The 22,797-nt window shown below is 44.2% G+C and overlaps 1 protein-coding gene across 5 annotated transcripts in view; it reads left to right on the top strand.

Moving 5' to 3' along the window:
• The window catches only part of SPSB1 (splA/ryanodine receptor domain and SOCS box containing 1), a 38,406-nt gene that overhangs the window by 2,730 nt on the left and 12,879 nt on the right, over nt 1-22,797 (top strand). The window contains exon 1 of one of the 5 annotated variants that reach the window (XM_037380508.1): nt 2,621-2,790. The exons of the other annotated variants lie outside the window; for them this stretch is intronic. The gene's annotated coding sequence lies outside the window, so the exon portion shown is untranslated. Of the gene's footprint in view, nt 1-2,620; nt 2,791-22,797 lie in introns of those variants that run through there. 5 annotated transcript variants of the gene reach the window in all.

The raw sequence follows: 22,797 nt of genomic DNA, 5'->3' as shown, positions 1-22,797 counted from the left end.
AGTGGGTTGATGTCAAGGTGTTGACTCACTTCCAGTTACTACGCTGCTCTGAGTGACAAAAATATCTTTCCTTACTCCGTGTGAGTAACAGCTACTGCTGCCACCATAGCAATAAATAATTGCTGGACGAAGTAGGGAATGAGTGCAGTTGCCCTTAGCAAAGATGGGAAAGGTGTTACAGGGAATGGCTGAACACACTTTGAGTGCAAGAGAACTGAGCTAAAAAGTACTAATTTCCAAGCACGTCATGGGGGAAAAAGTGCCACTGTTAACTGTGTTTCCCCAGGGACTACTAAAGTAGTGTAATCGCCTGAAAAGAAGTAGGGAGGGGATTGCTTGTAGATGCCCTTTAAACTCTGTACTGCTCTGCCCTACTGTGGGTAGCTTTGGAAGCTCCTGCTGTGACGTAAATTGGTCTGCTGCATTGATCGGGAAATCATCTTCCTGGTGATCATAATTGGTGAAGTAGTATCAAATCTAGAAAGAATATGTAATGGATTGGCCTTGGAAAGATCCAGCAGTCTTGTTGGGCAACTGAGTAGGATAGGAGATTGAGGAAACTCACTCTTGTTTGTTGCAGGATGCCTTCCTGGAAGAATTACAGTGAGTTGTAGAAATTAAAAGTAATGTATAAATGTACCGATGAGTGACTGAGATGCAGCCTTGTCTTACACATGGGAGAAGTGCAAACTGAGCTGTCCAGAGGATATGAGGATGCTACTGGAAATCAGGATGTCTGGTTTGGTGCATACCATTGGGAGAACTTGTATGATGTTCTTGCATGTCTGCTTCTGCTTGCCTCACAGCTTAGAGGTCAAGAACAATCTGTTATCTACCCCGATCCTTTCACCAACGGACAGACTGATACATTTAGCTTCTGTGGTGTCTCTACAAACAGCTTCACATAAATGTCACGAGGAAAGGTTGGAGAGCAGCAGAATGGATGTCTGTCTAGCTCTCACTGATGTTCTTTTGTCCTAGTTATCTTCCCTGATAAACTTGCAGTTATGTAGTAAACACTCAAACATGCGTTGCCAATGTAGTTAGGTATATGTTTGTTTGGCAACTCTTTGCTGACTTATTTGCAGGAATTGACATTCTTGGTGACAGTGAAATCTTCCTCCTGTTCAGTGGTTGGAATAACTGAACAAGTACCAAAGTACTAACAAATCTCAGAATGTCTTCATGGCAAGGCTTGACTTCCTTCCCTTGCAGTCAGTCTAGCTGGATGCTGCTTTTCCTTCTCAAAATACGAAGGTTTCATGTCACCCAAAATGTCTGTTGCAAATGTATCCTGTTATGGGGGATTTGAAAGCCAGCAACTTTCTAATGGTGACTCCTTAGCTAATCACTAGACAATCTGTCACCATCTGCCTATGGTCTTGAAACAAATACATCTGAGCTGTAGAAACGGGCTGTGCTAGTATGGTTTTGGTCCTGCAGAGGGTCAGAGTTACGGATCCTTTGCAGTCACCCATCTGGAAACTTTTTTTTTATACAGCAAATGTGATTTAAATCTTCATTCTGGATGTTAATTGGGTAGAGGATTTCCTTTCTTCTGTAGCTGTGGGGTGGCACAAGCTGTCTCAACTCTGTGTAGGGGAGGAAACACAGCTGACTTTCCTTAGTAAAATTTGGTGTGAGCTGGATGCTACATTGAGGTACACCCCTTGCATGTCAAGACAGTGAGTAAGGGTACTGACAGGACAGTCAGCTGAACTGTGAATAATGTCCTACTGTTGAGCTGAGGTTGAGTAACACTGAAACTGTCCCAGCCCCATGGATGCCTGGGTACTGCAGGCTGCCTCTGCAGAGGCCCCTTCATGGGAAAGAGCACGGGCAGGAACGGCTCAAGCATGCTAACTGTGCATTTGAGCTCTGGGTCTAGGCCACTGCAATGAGCAGATGCAAGTGCTGGCTAGTGAGATGGGTGCTTGGTGCTGTCTGATGACTGCTGGGGACAGTTCTTTGTCACATGTTGTCATGCTTAGGATTGGGCTTAAGGTCCAGAGCTTTCCAGGGCAGCTGGTGCTTGTAGCAATCTGACAGTATTGTGTGTGCCCCAGGGAGTGTGGTTTAAAGGGATGAGTGTAGGGCTGCAAGCCAGGGACAGCTGTGGGCTGATCCTTCCTTTTTATACATCTGACTTGATGTGTGGCCTTGCTTCAATCCCTCAAGGTTTTACTTTAGGGTTTATAAAAAAGGGAGAAAATAAAGCTAACTCTTTTCTTCTTTGATCACCTTTGGCAGGGAAGGAATCTAATACCAGGCTATATTTTATGGGCTCTACCCTGTGGCTCATCAAAGCATTTGGAATAGATAAGACTTAGGATGCAGGAATTTCTGGCAGTGGGGTGGGAAGGGTGGCAGTGTGGAAGTGCCACAGCTAGGAGCGAGGTCTTAGTGTGCCATTGACTTTGTATGTTTCATTAATGTAGTGGTTGTTTTGCCACCCTCCTTCCTGGTTTTATGTTGTGCTTAAGCAGCAATGAACTTCAGTTTTCTAAGATTTTTGGATTAACATATTTTTCTGATCTTAATAGAGAAACAGCTGCCTGCCCTTGCCTTATCTGTTTTCCTTAACCCTGGGCAGTCTTGTCCACTAACATTTTCTTGTCTTACAGCTTTGCTAGTTTTTCCTGTTCTAGAACATGGGAAGACAGACTTCAGACTGAAGCAGCGCTGCTACTGTATAATAAGACTTTCAACCTGCAGAACCTTCCCTGGGAGGGGAAAGCTTTTTCATTAAAAAGAAGCAAAAAAATTCACCACTATCTGCTTGATTTCAAAGTGAGAGCAACAACTTTTAACGTTGGGGCAGAAGTTGGTAATGTCTGAATGGAGTTACCAAACATGGGCTTTTTCTTTTAGCCTGGGAGGGGAATTTGATAAAGCTTGTAAGTCAGAGCAGCTGTGTAGATGTTCATTTCGAACTTTTCTTTGGATTGCTGGTATGTTATCAAGTCAGAAATCTGTCCTGAGGAGATCCCAGATGGGGCCTTGACACCATAAATGTACAAAGGCACTTGGTTGCACAAAAACTGCAGAAACAACTTGGTTCTAAAGAACGTGAGCCACAGATGGTAAACAGCCAAGAAAAGCAAGCAAGGGGTAAGGCCAAGCCATTCCCTACATGAGAAGGCTACGTTGGTCTCGGATGTTTAGAAATTCTTAGTTTAAACTTTTGAGAACCTCACTGTGGATAAATTCTAGTGTGAATGGCCTTTTGTAAGTTAAACTGTACATTAACTAGGGATGTGAAAAATGCCTGGATTCCAGCTACACTGTTTGGAGGCTTGAAAGAAGTCCTGCTGTTTGCCAAAGTACAGTTTTTACCCGTATACCCTAATTCAGTGTTGTACGTTGCTTCAGAATCCCTGGGTCTGTAGTGGTGTGGCCTAGTGAGCCATGCTGCAGAAGCATTCCTTCTCAGTAGGAAGGGAATAATGACCCTTGACAAGCTTCCAGACCCCGCAGTCTTTGGTCCATACTGTGGAGGAGCTGGGACACTGGGTATGTGGAATGAATGGGGTTGGTGCTGTGTTGTCAGCACTTTTATGTGGGACCTATCTCTGATAGGCAGCCTCCCCATGCTGTTTAAAGGCTAAACTTTAGATGTTTAAATGTTAGAGAACCTGGACAGTGGGAGAGGGATTGCTTTGCTCCTTAATAATCCTAAGGCATTAGTACATTGGGCACATAGTTTCAAGTCGTGCCCATGTAAAGAAATAACCTAAAATTTTGTGGCCCAGCTGGTAAGGGATAAGCTGAACTGGGAGAATTGGCATTTATGGCCTAGTTCCTGTGAACTGTTGAACAGCTGCAAAGAAACCTGTTGACTTTTGCTGAAAAGAGGTTTGGAGCTTATGTGAATCCAGAAAGTGCCTGGGTTGACTCCTTTGGGCAGGAAACGTAGTTGCTTGGACTTTCTCTTCAGAGATTGTGGTAGGTGTGAGCTGCTGTAGGCTGTGCTGTGTTGTTACCCTCCAGTTTGCTGTCAGGTTCTGCACTGCTGGCTTGAACGCTTGGCTTCCTTGCCTGATGTCCCATACAGCTTCACTACTGACGTTTTGGGGCTTTCCATGTGGCATGTTGTGCATTTCCAGCTGGAACAAAGTGGAGCCGGGGGTGGGAGTGAATCAATCTACTGAACATGTTTTGTTTGTGGTGGTTTGGTTGTTTGGTTTTTTTTCTTGTGAGCCAGGGCACTGCTTTCCTCCCTAATACAGCTTTTTTGGAGTGCTGTGTGTCCCTCTTGCAACAAGGATCAGGCAGTTATAAGTGGTTTCAGCCTCAGATGTTACTCTAGTATGGATTCAGGCACATGTGTCTCTTAGATCTTGCTAGCATGGCTTAGTTTGCGGCCCAGGAGGAAAAGAGTAGAAGGGCTGAGACATGGCACTGATTCCAGCAGGGTACTGCTGTAAGGTTAGGTATGTGGCACACAGTCTTGCCAGTGTACAGTTGTGTAGAAGTCAAAAAGGGCAGCTGGTCTGCTGTGAAGTGGCTGTGAGCTTGGGTAAAGGTGAAAATCCAGGGACTTGAAGGCAGACCAGCATGGCAATATGCTACTGGTCTTCCAGGTTGTGGGTCTGACTTCCTCTATGCTGGGATAGGGAGAAGAAAGGGGGAAGTGTGTATCTTATATTTGTTTATAAGGTTTCATTTCGGTGGCTGAGATGGATCATGGGATTTGGATACAGTAGTTCATTTTTGATAGCTGCCTTAGTTGATGGACTTCGAGATGATCTTCTCAAGGACCAGCAAGCTGCTAAATAGTTTAACTTTCTTAACTTGGTGTTTGCAAGAAGCAGCTCTTGAAGGAACTGAACTTTCCTGGAAGGCTCGCTCTACATGTTCCCCAGCTGAATCTTTCTTGTTTTGAGATACTGATTGTCCTCTGGGTATGTGCTGTAAGATGTTGTCTTTCAGTGGTACTGCTGAAGGAGCAGGTCAGATGTGCCCACACAGGCCCAAATCTATGCTTGTGGCATGAATAACATCAAATCCTGAGGTTTTATCTGAGTAATCAGATAAAACCTGGTGTGTGGACACTGAACTGGATTTGCAAGAGGCATAGCTTTGTGTGTCAATACTTTTAAGTGGGAGGAGACACCTGACTAGAGAGAGCCTGGAAGGAGCAGTAACCCACATCTGCAGGCAGGCTGTGATTGTGCAACTGCACTCCTGCTTGTTCCATAGCCAGAGCAGTCCACTGTTTTACTAGGGGATACTTGCCAAGTATGCCGTGTCACTCCAGGATGGCAGATGTGTCCAGATGTTTGCCTCTGAGGAACTCCAGTGAGTCTGCTGCTTCACTGAGCTTACTAGTTTTGGAAGAGGAGAATCTTGGTATGCAAGTATACCTAGCAGCATACTTAGTGGTGTTTTTTCTATGAGAACTTCCTGCTGTGCACATTTTCTCCAAAAAGGAATTTGGCTGTGACTCATGAGGTGCCTTCAGTTTTTGTCCCTTGGTGTAGACGTGGCTGTAAGTACATGCTGGTATTCCCTTCCCAGCCATATCCCTCTAGGTAGAACAGCTCAGCTTGCTACTGTGGGCACAACCATGTGGCAGCACGTTAACAGTGGGAGTGAATGGAATTTCCAGTGACGGCACGTTGCTGATGGGACATGTGCAGTGTCCCCTGACTGAGCTTAGTAGGCAGAAGAAGGTTTGGGCTTTAGGCCAGAGGGGTGGCATGGCTTTTGGTGTGCATCTAGGAACATACAAGAGCAAGATATGAGGATGGCTTATCTTTGGCTGGACCGTGTCTTGCGGGATAAGTGTTGCAACACATTTCTGTGAAAATGAAGAAGGATGGCTGTTACTGGTTCACTGTTTCTGGTAAGAAATAAGAATTGAATGGCTTTTGGAGCTTTATGTGGGAAGAGATTTCTTGATGCAGATAAGACCTTAGTGGGCTCTGGGTAGCAGTGTGCCGTAGACCTTATATTAAGGCTGGTGACAAGTCCTCCTGTGTATTTGAGATACAAGAATGGTTTTCAAGTTTACAGTCATTAAGGTGAAGAGGAGGGATAGAGTGTTGTAACCACTACTGTTTTGGAGGCATGTGCTCTTATGTTATTTGGATTAGGCTGTCTTCAAAGCTTCCAGGGAATACCAGCAAATGCCCAGTCTAAACTGTTCTTGAAAGAACACTTGGCCTCATGGGAATCTCCATTTCAAGGTGCAGAAGTACGGCAGAAGGCTTATCAGTGATTTTTACTATTGAGATGGTTTTTCTGCAGTACTCGATATACTCTTGAATCTTGTTTTGACACCTGCAAAACAAGCTTGCCATGGAAACGGTGTCTGAGCCAGGGTGGTGGTGCTATGTGGTGGAAGTGGTGCTGGACTCGGTGGAAGTCCTGTCCCGAGGCTTGAGTGGACAGAGCAGCTGGCCCAGCAGGTGGCAGGCTGGCAGCAGGGAGGGCTCTGCAGCCTGCTGGATGTCACCCTCTTCTGCTTGCAAGTCTGATAAAAAAGCTGGGCAGTCCCATTAATACATGCCTAGATGCATTTATCCACGGTGAATATCTCTGTAGCCAGCTCTTTAAAGTCCTCGTATGGTGTTGCCAAAGCATTGGGATTATCTTTAGGGGATGGGCATGCAGGGTGACTTGAGCTTGTACTTCCATTGAGTATCACAAGTAGTAGTGTGATGAATTGACTGTAGAAATAAAACTGCAAGGTAGGTTATTTTTTTCCTGATGTGAGGTTTTTAAGGCAGGAAAACACTGCTGGATGTGGTGGCTGTGTTTGATATTCCAGGCATTGGGTGTTCTAGGCGGTTTACATCTGTTCTATGTTTGGGAGGTTGTGATGCACTGAATGGTGGGTGGCAGTGGCTACCTTATTACTTTCAAATTGACGCTTGTACACAGCAAATCTTGGCAAGGCCATCCAGCCCTCTCAAAAGGAGGAGTAAGGGCTTCGGTACCAGCTGACAAACAGTTGAATGTACTTTGGCTGAGACTGACCAGCCTTAGAAAAGACAGATGCTTATACTGAAGGGAGCAGCTAACATAACTGTACTTACCTCTACAATTCTTACTTGCTAAGCAATGAAAAAGCAAGGCAGCTTACCTTTTCTCTATGTTCCTAAGTATATTGAGTGTATCTTTCTTAAGAACAGGTCTTTTTTGCTATTTCTACAAGGTTTCTTCCTCTCTATTTCTTAAGTTCTATTAATGTGTTTCAAACTTGGTTTCCTAATTGGAAACTTTCCATTGATGTCATGGGAGCTTTCTGTGGCCCGCATCAAATAGCTTCGTTCACCAGGAATTAATTGACTGTACAAATGTTTATATTAAACACTTATTTAGAAGGCATGTTGACTTATGAGGACCTATGATGACTGTGGTATGTTGGGAGGATAGGTTGACTGTACAGCTTTTGTCTTGCCTTTGAACTGCAAAAGTGTGGGCAGCTGTTTAACGTCTAGATAAGACAAGTCAGGCTTGCTTACATGTAATAAACTTGTCCCATCACTGACTGTTGCACTGTTTCTTGTCTCTTCCATTGAAGGGGGCTTTGAATGGGTAACCTTAATGGAAAGGTCTCAGATGGCAATGTCTGGAATAGTCACAGCAGAAAGCTGTCGGCATAATTACGGGTACTGGAATTCTGCTGCTTTAGGAAACCTGCAGTTTAGTCGGCTGAGTAGCCCTAGGGAGGGAAGGAAGAGATAGTGAACATGCATGTTCTTCAAACTGTGCTTACTTGGGCTTCTGTAGGTGGTGTCAGGGCATTTGGAAGGTGGAAATAGAACAGGTAAAAGGCATCTTAGCATCCCCTGTCAACCCCAAATAGACCTCAGACACTGAGCAGTGGCCATCTCTCTCCTGTGGGAGATTGTGCTTCTTCCTAATTTAAAGGAAAGATCTTTCCAAAGCTGCTCGGGGTGTTAAGGAACCTTCCTTATGAACATCATGTGCTAGTAGCAACTGTCTTAGCAGGTAGCTAATCAAAACATTTGCATCAGTCAGCTTTGCAAGACTTGCTGGACTTCTGTGCTAAATTTCATTATCACGTGTGGCTGTGTACTCTGTGTATGCAAGACCAATCTGTTCCATAGTTATAGGGAGCACGGCAAAGTCTTCTGTGGAGCTGCACACTGTGTGCTGTTATTTTGCTGTTGAGAGGGCAAGTAACCTTAGAAGATTTATTGTTTGAATCTAAATTACAGGAAGAGCAAGGCTTTAGGTATGACTTTGATAGCTAAAATGAAGATAAATGGTGGGCAGAATATTTTCAGGCAAAGAATGATTAGATACTTTTTCACTGCTCTTTCCGAAAGTTATGATAATGGACTGCTGTCAGACTAAGCTGCCTAGAAAGGCAAAAGTGTCTCTACACAAACTCAAACTAAGATCTCTGGTATGGTGCCCTGTCTTGAAAACAGGGTAGATGCTTGATACCTGAAGGAGGAGATTGTTTCCTTTACACAAATTTTCTTTCCAGTATCCTTCCTCAAACTGCTGTTGAAGTTGTTGTGGATACTTCTAATTGCAGTTTTTCCATGTTCCAGCACCGTGCCTGTTGATCGTGTAACTGTTGATGAAGCTGAGCTGGGAGACTTTTTGGAACTGGATGATTTGGGAGAAATATTCTTGTGGCTGGGTGTAAAGATGGACTGCTACACACAAGACGTAATCTTGTGAGTCTGGATGATTATGCTAAAGTGGCCCAGAGTAAAAATTTCAATGCTTTCAGATGCTGTCTGAGAAGGTGACACTTAAAGCTGTTTAATGTCGAAAAGCCTGTACAAATCTGTCTCTTCAGCCAGTATATAGTTTCTTCAACAGTATAGCCCTCTGCATGATTCGGAGCATGGCTGTCTCCTAACCAATTGTTCTAGTTCCATCTGCTGAAACAACTGATGTGAACTGTTAATTCGTGTGCGGGTTTCTTTGCAGTGGATAGGCACTACTACTACGTAAACTAGCAGTGTTGTACCTAATCATACGGATTTGAACTGTTGCTCAAACTAAATGATTGAAATGCAGCTTAATGTTGGCACACAGGAGGTGATGAGGAAGCCCCTTAAAATACCATTTGATTTACAGATTTTTAACTAGTTAAAACTGTTGTGTTGCATAGGAATGCATTTCTGAGTGTCCCAGTAAGACTAAGGGACAGATTCCACTCCTTGCCACTTGAACCAGCTGCTCTGGACACTAACCAGTACTGAAGTAACTGTGAACAGTGCTGTAGGTGCATGTCTTGCTAGTGCTTTTTGGCAAAAACATTTGTTCTGTATTACCGCAACTGTTATTTCCAGGAAAAAGTTGCTTTTGAACATCTGGCCACCTTACAGTACAGATGTCCTCTGAAGGCAGCAAGTGAATTCCTGCAGCAGCAGTTTGTATTATGTGCTTTAATCCAGTTCATTTGAGCATGTCCTGCATTTTCAAATCTGATTTGTCTAGTTGCGCTTGTACAGGGATAAAACTTCAAGCAGTCAGGCTAGAGTGGCTTTCTAAAATTGCTATGTTATGTGAAGCCTCTTGCTGGATGATGTAAGAACCCAAGCTTTTGGTCACCCTGCCTATCCCAAAACCACCACAGCAATTTTCAAGGACCCTTTCAGGTAATGGTGAAAACAAAACATTGCGTTATGCTGAGACGGTGCCCAGCTGTAGGCTTCATAGAGATGTACAATGTCTCTCTTCCTAATTATGGTATATCCCAGGTCAATTATATTTAAACACAGAGTTCAACTGTGTCATTTAACTTTTTTGGCTAATGACAAGTCAGAAATCTAGTGAGGCATCATCCCAGAATGCTCTGCTTTGGGGAGTTGCTGTGTATGTTCCAGTAAAGCTGGCAGTATGAGTTGTCTCTTGTGTAATCTGTCTGCCAGGAATATCCTCTTAGCTCAGCACTTTATTGAGAGCTGCTGTGAAATGGCTTGTTGCTTGTGTGTGTTCCTGGTTGTGGAGGACTTACCTTACTGAGCATGCTGATGGAGTGGTTTGCTGAATGTTGACAAATGTCTGGGCTCTAGTCCTTTGCATGTTTATCTGGCTCTTTCCTTGGGTTTTTGCTCATGTAACCAATGTTTGAGTTGCATAGTTTCTGGCAGCTGCCTCAGAAATGAGGGGCGAACATATCTTTCTTGAGATTGGCAATGTGTTAGGCAAACTGCACTATGTTGGCTTCTCTTTGCTTGACAGTTTAGAATAGTTTCAAGGTTAGATAGAAGTAGCTTTCCATATCAGCTGCTAATCAGTGGAAGGATGGGGATCCATGCTTCCACAGCAGAAACCCTGAGCTGAATAAAACAATAAATGTGCGCATGGCAATCAACATGGCACTTAGGTTCTGCAAATCTTGTATTTGATCCATGTTTCATAGTTTTTCCCGTGAGCTGTTTGTACCTTATGCTAGCTGCCTGGTCCTCTCTGAATGCTTGCCCTGGGCTCCAACAGATGCAGCCTGGTGCTACTAAAAAGCATGGGGAAAGCTCAGAAAACAGTCCTTCCCTACCCAGAACATCAGGATGGCAGATCAAAGTGACCCTCACTCATGAGCCTGCATAGTAAAGATATTTAGAGGGACTTGTCCACCCCCTGCCCCGGTACCTCTGAGACAAGAGCAAGGTGCTTATATATTCTCCCTGGTTAGGTGGTACAAGTAGCATTGCGGACCATAAAATTTTTGTTTGGTTTGCTTCCAGTAGAAGCCCTTTTTGCAGGACAGCATGGCCGTTCTAATGTTTTCAGTGCTGTAAAAGCTACTGTCTCTTGCCCTGATGTGTGAAGTGCTAGCAAATCCTCTTAAAAACGGAGCACAGGTGACCTATCCTTGATACATGTCTGTAACAAACTTCTGTGCCTCTGTTACAGAGGTGGACTTGAGCATGTCTAAAAATTTGTGATACATAACAAACTCATGATGATTCTGACTTGACTCGCTGCAGAGAACAGACCGTACTAGGCAGAGAAGAAATGGCAATGATTTTTTTCCTTTCTCAACTGGCTGGATTGCAAGCCATTTATGCCCAAACATTCTGAAGGTGTTCTGCAATGGTGTGAGACTGCTTCCTTTTTGCTAAGGGAGAACCTTAGGAAACTGCTTTACCTGTGGAGACTTGGAGGGGAGCAGGGAATTGGTAGCTGAAGGGGGTGCGTATCATGGACTTGGGCAACTGGTGCTTGATCACACTGGGATAGCAAGTTCAGATTTGCCTGGACGCTTCACCTCGGCTGGCTGTTGCAATCGCTGTCTGTCAATTGCTGCATCTTCCGGCTATGTTGCTGGATTTGGGAAGGGTTTTTCCACAGCTTTTATGTTTTAAGAGTTGCTGTTCCTGGGTCAAGTTTGAATAGGAAACATAAGGCTGCTGCCAGCTTTCTGTCACAGACACCTTTTATCTTGCATTCATCTCTTCCAAACAGATGCTGCTTTCATTTCTTCTACTTTTTAGCTGCAAGACTAAAATTAACAGTCCTTTGATGTGCAGGGGAAGAAATTGTGTTTCAAAGCAAATTGCCTAGTTAAATTTGATAATAAAACTTGTTTTTTATCTTGAAGGTAATTCTGTGTTCCTTTGAAACAAATCTGAGGGTTGGAAGCTCCTCAGCCTGGGTTGCTCTCAGTTACCATGCAGATCCCTCCTTGCCTGGGAACATCAGTGACTGTTCTTTTTGGGTGGGAGGTATAGAAGACGCTGACCTTCTCAAGGTGAGGCTGTGCATGGGGAAGAGGGTGGCAGACATCGATGTTGATGCACAGTGTTCCTACAGACTGTTTTCCTTCCAGCTGATTTGTAAGCCACGGTGTGTGGCTAATGCTATCACAAGAGTGCTGACAGTATAGCTCGAGGTGGAGCACAGCATGGGGAGGGAGCTGAGGAGGAGCTGAGTCTTCAGACACTTCACTGTGGCAGTGAAGCAATCTCTATCCTCTAGCCAGACAATCCTTTTTTCCCAGTCCACCCTTCCTTCCCTGGCCTTCCTGCCTTCAAAGGCTTGTACTGAGCATGAGGTTTGTGTGAACATCCAGCTTCTGGCTTTCATCTCTTCCACTTAAAAAAATAAGCCTTGTTCCTGTAAGGTGCAGTACTTCCTTAAAGGTGATGTGACTAAGCTGTGTGCATTGAGAAGATTGTTTCCAAGGGCGATGCTGAAGCAGGCTTGCCCTCAGAGAGAGGGAAACTGGTGGATAAGGCTAAGACACAGCATAGCTTGTGTAGCCTGTGACTTTGGGAAATGAAGAATTCCTAAACTTGGCCATGGCTGGCTTGCTGTGTCAGGACATGGAAAAGATGATGTTGACATGATTTATCATGTTACAAGAGCTATCTAATGCAGCAGAGGCACATCTGATGTGCAGGTAATGGGGTCAAGATCTCCTTTGAGAGTAGGGACTAGGGGAAATAACTCCTCGAAAATGGTAGAAGCCAGATGCTTTTGGAGAGAAATTGCAAAAGGCATTTTTTTGGAAAGTGGCAATGTTTGGGTTTTTTTTTAATGTCTACCTGGTCCTGCTGAAACTACCAGACTTACTGAGGGAGGTCACAGAAGGCTTTTTTGCATATAGGGCTGGTGCTGGAGGCATTGCAGAGTCTGACAGGCTTTCAAGTTAGGAATCCTAAATTTTATTTCAAGAACCTCTCATGATTGTGAGCTGATGAGCTCCTGCTTTGGGTGCATGTGCAGGGGTGTTGGCTTCTGAAAACATCCTTTGGCTAAGTGAACAGAATGGTTTCCTAAACAGTATGGAGAAAAAAAAAAATTCCTCAGTGACTCAACGGTCTCCTCATGTGAGGTTTTTGTCTTCAGTGGTGACACCCTCAGATTCCACAGGCTTTGGGACAGGAAAGACGTGAATCTATAGTTTAAGCTGTGAAATACCATGGGTCTTTACGCATGAGGATGTAACTTCAGCTATCTTCAATGCTTAACAAGCCCAGGATGAAGAGATCTGAGTAAACACTGTAGAGGAATGCTGAGTTTTTCCATGTGGCAAGGTAAGACAGAAAGACCCGTGAACTAAAGCTATGTCTATATTGCTTAGGGTAATTCACTGTCCAGTAAGAAGGCACTAACAGCTAGTACAAGAGGCTGAACTACATTTACTTGTTTAGGATTTTTGACCTGAGGATTAATGCTAAATTCAACCTGAAACTGGCTGATTAAGAAACTGGAATGACTTGAACAGAGGAAGATGCATAACCCAAAGTATAAGGAGAGTTTTTGTCCCAGTGATGTTTGTCAAGCATTGGAACAGGTTGCCAGAGGTTGTACAGTCTCTGCTCTTGTAAACCTTCAAAAATAAACTACATGGAACTCTTGAGTAACCTAGTCTGACCCTGCTTTGAGGAGGAGATTGGACTAGAGACCTCCTGAGGTCCCTTCCAGCCTAAATTAGTCTATGATTCTATGAAATAAGCTTGCATAGGCATCTTGATGTGGTATTATCAGAAAAGTTAAATTCTCGAAGTGGGTTGGCTGCTTTGTTAGATGATAGACAACTTATTTCCTGCATAGCCAGACTAGAATTTGGGGGCTTTGGTTGTTTGTTTCCCAGTTTGTCAAAAACTGTCATAACCAATTTCTGCCCTGAATAACAGATTAATCTTGTTTCAATTCTCAGCATCGCTACTAAAACTTCTTTAATTAAACGTTTGTAGAAAAAAGCTTTCTTCCAGTCTTGTCTCATTGTTGAAGGGGAGCCACAAAAGAAAATTTGACTCTAATTAAACTTCACAACTACTCCTATCCTGTGGTAATACTGAATACTTAGCAGTGGCAAGTACTTTTGCTTTGACAATAGTATTTCCTTTGGAGCAGGCAGTCCTTGGAGGGACACCAGTGTTTCTAGGCTCTCAAAGCATCCACACAAGCTTGCTTTATTTTCTTTCTCTGAGCCTGGCCATCTGTATGTCAGGAGGTCATCATGCAGGGGTTTATTTTGTCATGGCATTGTACCAAGGACTGCCAGTTGCTATACCTCTGAATCCTTTGACTACTTGTTGCAGTGCGGTGTGCTGGACAATGGAGCTAGCTCTTGCTAGTGGTCTGTCCCTTCTGCGATGCTGGAAGACCGTGGTAGGAGAGATATAACTGAGGCATTCTTTCTTGGGGAGCAGTGAAGGACTAAATTTTAAGAAAGCTGACAGTACACTGACCAAGCAGCTTCCCTTTGCTTTCAAAACTTACAGAAAGGAGCAACATCCTGAATTGTGTCCTTAAAGGGTGTTTAGGATTTGGGGGCATGATTAACAAGGTGAACTGTCTTTCTGATAAGTATTGTAAGGAAAAGTTCGTGTCCCTTAAATCCACAGGATGATGGATCTGACTTGCAAGGTATAATTAAGATCAGTTAAATGTAGTTTTGGAAGATGTTTTCCTTCCCAAGTGATGCTGCCCAAGGCCTTAGCAGCCATACTGTCTGCGTTCCAGGCTTGTTACGTGATGTTCAACAATACAAGATTTAAAACAACAGTTACTGAACTGCAGTGCTCTTAGGCTTTGCACTTAGTTTGTCTGATGTCAGCCCCTCTCTAAAGAGGGACATGACTATCATGATAGGTCAGAGGAGCCCAAGTAACTTAATCCCTTGACCAAGTGATAAAAGGGTGGGGGGAAATGCAGTGTACAGGCTGAGGCAGGCTGTTGGTGAGGTACTGCTAGCACCTGTTTCTGAGCTGGTGGAAGGAAAGAGCTTTGGGAGAAGTTGTGCTTGGTATACTATATCTTTCTCTGCCCTTTTTTGTACTTAAAGCTCTGCACAGATGGGGTTGCACTATAGCACTAGTCCTGTGTAGAAAGATGCAATAGCTGTGTATACAGAGATCCTTAACTGCATTAAACTCCAGGGTTATAGAATGAATTGTGTTATGTCTCATGATTTGATTGTCATAGTATCTGATCAGATGGAAAAGACTCAGTCAGGAAATTAGCTTCTGACTGAGGGCCTGAATTACTTCCTCCCTGAAAAATAGCAGTAAGCATGCATAGTTGAATGGGAGTCTTTCTACATCCATCCCCCTGCCTGTGGTGGGATTGCTGTGACAGAGGTCAACATGGTGACTAAATGCAGATTGTAGAAGGGAGGGTGAAAGGGATGAACTAGGAAGCAGAGCATGACTGTTGAATGTGAGGAAAAGGATGCCAGCTGAGTTGCTGAGGATGCAAATGTAAACAAATTTATAAAACTGGAGGAGGAAAAGCTAACTTTTGCTTCTTTAAATGTCAGGGACAAAGCAGCTTTTTGTAAGGAGGAACTGAATGATGCCCAGCACGCTTGATACCCAGCAGGACCTTGGAATGTCCTACTCATTTCATAGGGCATCCTCTAGTCCTGTTTGCATTTTGCCTCAATTATCTCCCTGTGATGCAACAATGAGAAGTGTGCAGCGCTTTCATTGACTTGTACAAAAAATATTTTCTTCTACCCTGCATGGTAGGTGGGTAGTGGTATTGTTGCCCATCTAAATGGGGGAAATGCAGATCCAAGGAAGCGATGTACGGAAGCTTCCCAAACTGAGTGGCAGTGAAGCAGGGATGGAGCATAACTTCCGTTCTGCACCATAAGGCCCTGATTTTGCTGTGACTGAATGTGCTGCTCTGCCCTCTCTTGCAGAGAACTGTTGTATTCTGTTTGTGGTGCAGTAAGAATCTAATGTTCTGCTTAGAGGGAGCAGAGAGACACTGTTGCAATAGACCAAGAATTATTCGTTTATAGTACATGGCCCAGATTTCAACTATTCTTTTCCATAGCACTGATGAGCGGTACTAGACAGTTGTTTAAGTTCCCCTCTGGTGTAGATGTATTTGATGTAGATACATGTACTGAGGCTTCAGACACAATAAACCCGTTTGAGGGCAGCAGGTTGAGTAATTTGGTGCTTGGCAGCAGCTCTGTCGTGGGGATTTTTGCTTTACTGTTAGCAGTGCTTGTGACATCTTGAAATTAAAAGAGGAAGGAGGCGGCAGTGGTTGGGCAATCTTAATGTTAAAATCTCAAACTGTAAATGGTTTTCCTGAGAGAAGGAATCCTGATGGATCCTACATGTCTCCTAACAGAGTATTCTGTATTGCTTTTAGGAGCAGGGACTGAAATCCTCAGGATCTGCTGTGTACCTTACATTGTGAATCCATCTACTCAAGAAAATGCTGCTTTTTCAGGTCTATAGTACTCGCCCAAATCTACGTGACTAACACAGTAAGGGGCTCAGTTCGGTTCTCGTGCAGGCATTGGTACTTGATGTGGACTAGGTGACTTCAGTAAAGTATTGATGGGCTTTTTGCGTTTATGGAAGTGTTGTGAGTTGCCTTCTCCTGCCCACTGAAAGCAGCACAGCAGCTGTCCTGGAAAAAAAGAGGACTTCTAAACTAGCACTTCCAGCAATTACTGTAGTTTTAAGTCTATGAGAAACCCAACCATGTTGTATGCGATGTGTTTGAAGGATTGGGGAAGTGAGAAAGGTCTTCTAAAAATTTGCTTCTAGGCAAAGGATAGCTAAAATAGGAGGCTAACCTCCCATGAACTGGGAGAGAATAGCACAAGATGCAGCTGTACAAGTGTCTTTGCTCTGCCATGCTGTCACCTAGGAAGGAGACAGAAGAGGAGTTTTGGTAGGTGACTGCTGGGAACTTTAACATGGATTTGTTTTAATACAGCTGCTGCTAGCATTTAACCACAGTGATTCATTGTTAACTGTTCCAAGGGGAAAGCAGTGCTTTGTTACCAAAAACATTGTCCTGATGGCTTTTGTTGGCTAATCTTGCAGTCTAAGCAAAAAAAGCTTTTGATACAGGAATGGAAGCTCTGGACCACTCTTTCCACCCACTGCTCCCCTCCACATCTACTGGCTATCACACAAAAAAAATGAATCAAGATACTTAAGCGGACATGAGGGATGGACAGTGGACTGCAAATTAGGAAGTGGGGAAGTAAGTAAACAGGGAGTTCTTGTGCAAGAGGGTGGCTTATTATGGATTATGTGGGCTTCTTTAATGCAAATAGCTCTGAACGTAAATATCTGCTATTTAAAATTTATGATGGCTTAATTGTGGAGGAAATGCCTTTCTAAATGCAGCCTGTCTTGGGACCTTATGGCTTCAGTGCTGGAGGGAAGGAAGGAGAAACATTAGGCAGGCATGGCAGCTTGGCCAGATGCTGACTATTTTTCAAACATCAGTGCTGAACAGCTTATTACTCCACCTGTTGAATGGCTTCTGGAGGGTAGTGGCTGTCAAAATAATTGCTACTTGTTCCTGCTGGTCTTGTGGGCTAGGGCAAATGTCTGTATTACGGGGCAGTGAAACAGCTTGGAACAACATGGTCCTGGATTGGTTCCCCAGTTCAGTCTTCAGGGTGATTGCACTAATGCTTGCGCTCATACAGCAGTGTGACGGAGTGAGATGGGGAGGGCTAGAGGAAGAGAAACAGTAACTAATGGTCAGTTGGACTGTGGTTTTCACTGCGCTGGGATGAGGCCTGACCTGATGATCATCCTCTGGTCAAGCCAGTAACTACACTGAAAGGGTAGACAGTCTTCCTTCTCCCCATTTCCAGATCAGTTTTCAACAAAAGCTTCTGAGCAACTGACAGGCCTTGTCACTGTGTTGGAAATGCTTTTGAATGGGAAGCTAAAAGCAGACCAGTACTGTAGCTTTGTCACGACAGGTACCTCTTCAGTCCTTTGTCATTCCTGTTCATTTCCCTGACACTACTGAGACCACCCATTGATAACTTTGGAGTTGAGGCTTTAAGGCCTGGTTTGAAGGTAGATTTCCTAAATGCTTGCTGTTTTGACTTTTTGTGAGGGTGGACTAAGTAGAGCCGTGGAAGACCCTGAAATTTCTTCCTGGGTAGCCATCTAACCTATGAGTCCTGAAGACAAACCCATCTGAGACCCTTCCATGCTGGCTGCATTAGCACTTGGCTGACTTGGAGTTGCTAAGCTCCTTGTATGGACAGGACAGCCCCATTCTCAAAGCTTTTATGTAAGGGTAATAGTATATGGCATCTGAACAGAAGCCTCAGTGTAATCCTTGGTTAGAATTATTAAACTGAGCTGTTCATTAATTTTAACAGTGTGTGATGTTAGAAAAGCAGCATGGAGTTGGCTGCTAAAGGACAGGGAAGTTGTAAGGAAGGTACTGTTAGGCATTGTACTTGGTACTTCAGTCCTGCAAACTAGTCTTTCAAGTGCAGCTTGTTTATAAAACTGGGGATTTCTTGCTTGCAATGTGCCAAGCATAGATTTCAACCTTACAGGAATGTGAGGCTTCCTCTGGAAGCGGTGCTTGTTTAAATGCAAAGTCTCTGTAACATAAGGGAAAACAATTGAAGGTGGCTGGGTAGGTATAAAGGTGTAAGAAGAACCTTTACATAAGGTGAAGAAAGGCTGCCTGTGACCTCTCTTCCCTCTGCTTATGTGACTTCCCATAGAACTTAGTCTGTGAGCAGATCATAGAGCCATCTTTTGAGTGCATGTAAAGAAATCAGAGCTGTGAATAGACTGCCTTTTGCAGGTGACTTACACAGTTGGTGTATCTATGCTAGCCTAGTTTTTTCAACCTTGGAATAAACTCCCCTGAGACACTAGTGCCTTTTTCTTAAGGGAAAGACTGCAGTGAAGCAACCTGGGAGCACCCTTCATAGTTGTATCAAACAGTCTCAATTTCAGTATGAACAAACTCCGTCCCTAGAAAATGGATTCTTGACACAAACAATGAGGAAAAGCATCACTTGTCTGATAGATCTAGCCTGGAAACGAGACCAGGAGCTAAAAGAAATAGGACTTTGCCAAATGTGACTGGTGAGATGAGAACCTGGTGTGTGGGAATTATGTTCTGTCTGGTCTGGAAGACACTTGATCTGCTGCTCTGTTCTCTATATGGGTACCCTCGTGCTGAAGCATGCAGAGAACTTGCTATGCTGGTGGAACGTGCTGCAGGTGGAGTGCTATAGCCTCCCACAAGCTCCTCCAAACCAGTGCATTGGCTGTAAACAGCTTGTGCTCCAGAATGGCTGTGCTGATGATGGTGTGCAAAGTACTTTGAGTGAGAATAGGGCTGTACATAAAGGGCATAGTAATTGCAACAACTTACTGGTTTTTCTCCAGGCTCTCCATCTGCAGTGGCTGCATTGCTTTCTGACCCTGCTGTCACATCTCCCTATCCTTTTCCACAGGAGGAAGGGAGCTCTGTGGAGTTGTACAGGTGCTGTCTCAGCTCAGATCTAACTGCCAAACCACAGCTGTTTTGCTATTTCCTCCAAAAGAATCTTTCTAGAGTGCAGATTTACGGCTCAAAGCTGAACTTGACACAACTGATCTGTCAGCAGCATTTCCCCACTATAGCCTTCCACAACTTCTGCATTAAAGCAGTGATGTCTGCAATTCATTTGTACGTGTTGTTAACTTGAGAGCCACAGGCAAATGGTTAGGCTGCTAGCTGAGCTGACTGTCATCTAAGCATGTGACCAGGTGTGTGTGTGTGTTAAAAAGCATGATTCAGATGCTGAACTCTTATCTGGAACCCAAGTTCATGAGGTCAGTCTTCTAGGTTTGTAGCAGCTACCTGTAAATACTTGCTAGAATACAGAGTTTAAAAGTTGCTTCTGGAAAATAGCACTTCAGCAGCTGGCTACAAACAAATGTTCTAGACCAGCAGGAAGTTATAGGAGTGGAGGGGAGAGGTCTAAGGAAGGCTAGTGCTGCAGCTGCGGGACAGGGGAAGGGACTCTGGCTGAATTTCTCAGTGCTTAGCTAAGATGCAGAGCTGTCAATTCAATGCGGGATGGTCAGCTCAGGGCTCCATCCTGCCTTATGGGGGAAGAGCTTTAGTTGCTGCCTTTCTGGCCTGTTCAGTCAGCTCCTATTTGCTGTGCACACTTATAATGGCTTCTCGTAGGCCCCATGATCAATTTAGTAACCTTCTTTATGCCATACGCTGTTTATTCTGCAGTACAGGCACTTGTGGCGGTGCTCTGCAATGTTAGGGGTATGTGTTCAAAGTAAACTTCTATTGTACAGTTAGCATGCTGGGAAACCAGAGCAAACTGCTTCATTCCTTTTCATATCTCTATGTTAAATTACCAATAAATGAACTGTTTCTAGCCAGAGTATCGTTGTCCCAACTTGAACACAGCTTTTGCTCTGTGAAGGCTACAGACCATGGGTAAGGGTGGAAAGGAAATGGACACATCGCGCAAGGGGATAAGGAGAAACTATGCTGTTGGTAACACAGAGGTCTGAAGCCAGCAGTAGTAGTTGTTTAATCTACATGTCTTCCTAATGCTGCTGTCCTCAAAATACAGAGGACCAAGGGTCCTCAGGGTGGTTTTGGGAAAGGTACAAAAGACTTGCTTTAGAGTACTAGTTAGTCCATCTTCCTATGGTCAGTCTACTTAGACAATGCCTCATGCCAAAAACAATGGCTTGCAGTGACTGAGGCTTCTAAAAAGCTGATCCCAGCTGCTTTGTGGCTGCATATTACTAGCTGGCTTCCTCTCCTTGAAGGAGGCAAGGAAGCAGAGGTCCTGAAGAGATAGTTTGCTGCCATTTGTCCTTTAAGGAAAGAAAGTCTCCGGCCCAGCATCTTGTTAAGAAAAAATCCTTTCTGCAATATGTTACGACATGTGCTCAGGTATGTGGGATGAATGAAAGATCATGGATTGTGCTGGTAGACATAGCCATTATGTCAGTATGGCATGCTGATCTTAGTGCTGTGCCTGTGAGTGCATATTAGTCATAAGTGGGAGAGGCTGTGGAAGAATCCATGTTCCACTGTGGTTCTGAAGGGTTATTAGGGAAGAGCCTGTCACTAAGTACAGGGCCTGAGTGGAAAGGAGAACTTAACTCCAAATATTTGACCATTTTAAGACTGGACGCCCACCAAAGATGGCACTGCCAGAGCAGGCAAAGGGCTGAAATCTGCCTCTGAGAAGCTATTTTGAAGAGCCTTCAGTAAACATTGTGTCTGGTCTTTAACACACAGTTGGCATTCGTAAGGTACCTGGGAGCTACCTTATACAGAGCTGTAAAGGGTCTAATGACCTTTCTGAAGCATCCATTAAATTTCCTCTGTGAGGAAAACCAGCCTGAGTTCACATTTTTCATTTAAAGAAATGTCTTGGTCTCTCTGCAACCAAAATTACCATTTGTAACTAGCCTTTAATAGGAAAGATTTCTGGCAGCATCTTGTGGAACTCCTTTTGTAATGACTGAAGCAACTTGAACAAATACTTCGCAAAGTAACCTCTCGCCTGTTGCTTAGTAGTATTTTCTGCTAGATTATGCAGCACTGCAGTTAACAGGCACTGGCTGGGTAGGTGGACAGTGGAAACTTTAGGTTGTTTCTAGTAAGTGGCTTAGTTGACAGTGGGTGATTGTTGCTCCAGATTTTAATTTACTCAGATATGCTGTTCTGAGTAACTTCAGTGCTTCACTTTGGAGAACCAGACACTCCATAACATGGTGTAACAGGGCATGCTGCTTTCATCACACTACCTTTCAACACAGCAAAAATAGCTAGAAGACTTTTGCAGAAACTGTCTGAATCATTCTTAGGAGGGGAACATTGGAGTGCTGTGTTCATACAGACAAGCTGATTCTCAGTGGTTACAAGTCCTAGCAGCATTGTACAGCGATGTGCTTTTGGCTTTCTTGGACAGAAGCCTTTTTTGGTATGTCTCGGGATGGGCATGCTTGTACTAGCTGCCTCAGGTACAGAAGAGCAGATCTCTTGGTGTCAGTGTAGTAGATGAATGAGGCTATCCACTTAGCAAGGTGGCTTGTAACTTTGTAGTCTAGGTAAATCAAGCATTGCCAAATACTAAGGGTCTTGTTCTCCGCATCCCTGGTGTATCTTGAGCACAGTTACTTGTCAGGGGCCTCTTACTGTGGAAGGTTTTCCTTTTTGCTGGGATGCATGCCATCTTTCTTGCCCAACCTCTTGTGATCTCAGAGTGACTACAGTTTCACTTTCTGTGGAGGCTGCAGAGCCCTGCCAACAGCTAAACCTGCTGAGCCAAAGTGCTTCAGCTCCAGTAGGTGGGGCTGAGGAAGTTGCCCCTGTGGCAACCTTCTGTGTAGGGCAGGATAGCAGTGTGGCTGGCAGCGCTGCCAAAACCAGTGCTGTGCAGTACGGGTTGCCTGCCCAGCCCTGATCTAAGCAGAATTGCAACACTCTGAAACTAGCTATAACCACGTTGTTAGTGCAGTTGTTCCTGTCATCTGTTCTGTAGCTGCTTGGTCTCTACTAACACAGCACTGGAAAACTTTAACACATAGGTGAGTGAGCTTCCCCCCCCCCCAAGGTCTGATGAATATTTAGTGCTATGGGAACGGTGCTAAAGCCAGAATGCTGGTGAAATGCTGGATGGGGTGCCACAGCCTTCCTGTGACCACTCTATGCAGTAGGCAGAAATACACAGTGCAAGTAAAGTGGTATATTTTTTGATGCTGGAAATTAACACCAGGGAAAATTCGGTGTTCTGGTTCTTTGGGGGCTAAAGTTTGAATGCTATTTGAGGCTGTGGTAGTTCTGTCTGCTCCAGTTAAGATGTTTGCAGTATTGCTGATGTATTTTGGGTTTTAGCTTGGTTTTACAGAAAGCCTGTGATCAAGGGATCAGTTCTCAGCACCATCAAAGGAGAATGGGGAAAATACCTGGTGTTGAGGTGCAGCTTCTAGAGATCACATTAAAGAATGGCTGGCATTGTGAAGGGTCTCTGTGTGGGGAGTTCCTGACACACTAGTTGTGCAATTGTGCATGTATCTTGAAGGACTTGAAAGGTGACCCTGGGTAAGCTGCTGCCAGCAGGTG

Source organism: Falco rusticolus, chromosome 3 (assembly GCF_015220075.1).
Source record: "Falco rusticolus isolate bFalRus1 chromosome 3, bFalRus1.pri, whole genome shotgun sequence".
Lineage (NCBI taxonomy): Eukaryota > Metazoa > Chordata > Aves > Falconiformes > Falconidae > Falco > Falco rusticolus.
Note: the sequence above shows the minus strand (reverse complement) of the source record. Positions and strands in the feature narration are given on the sequence as shown.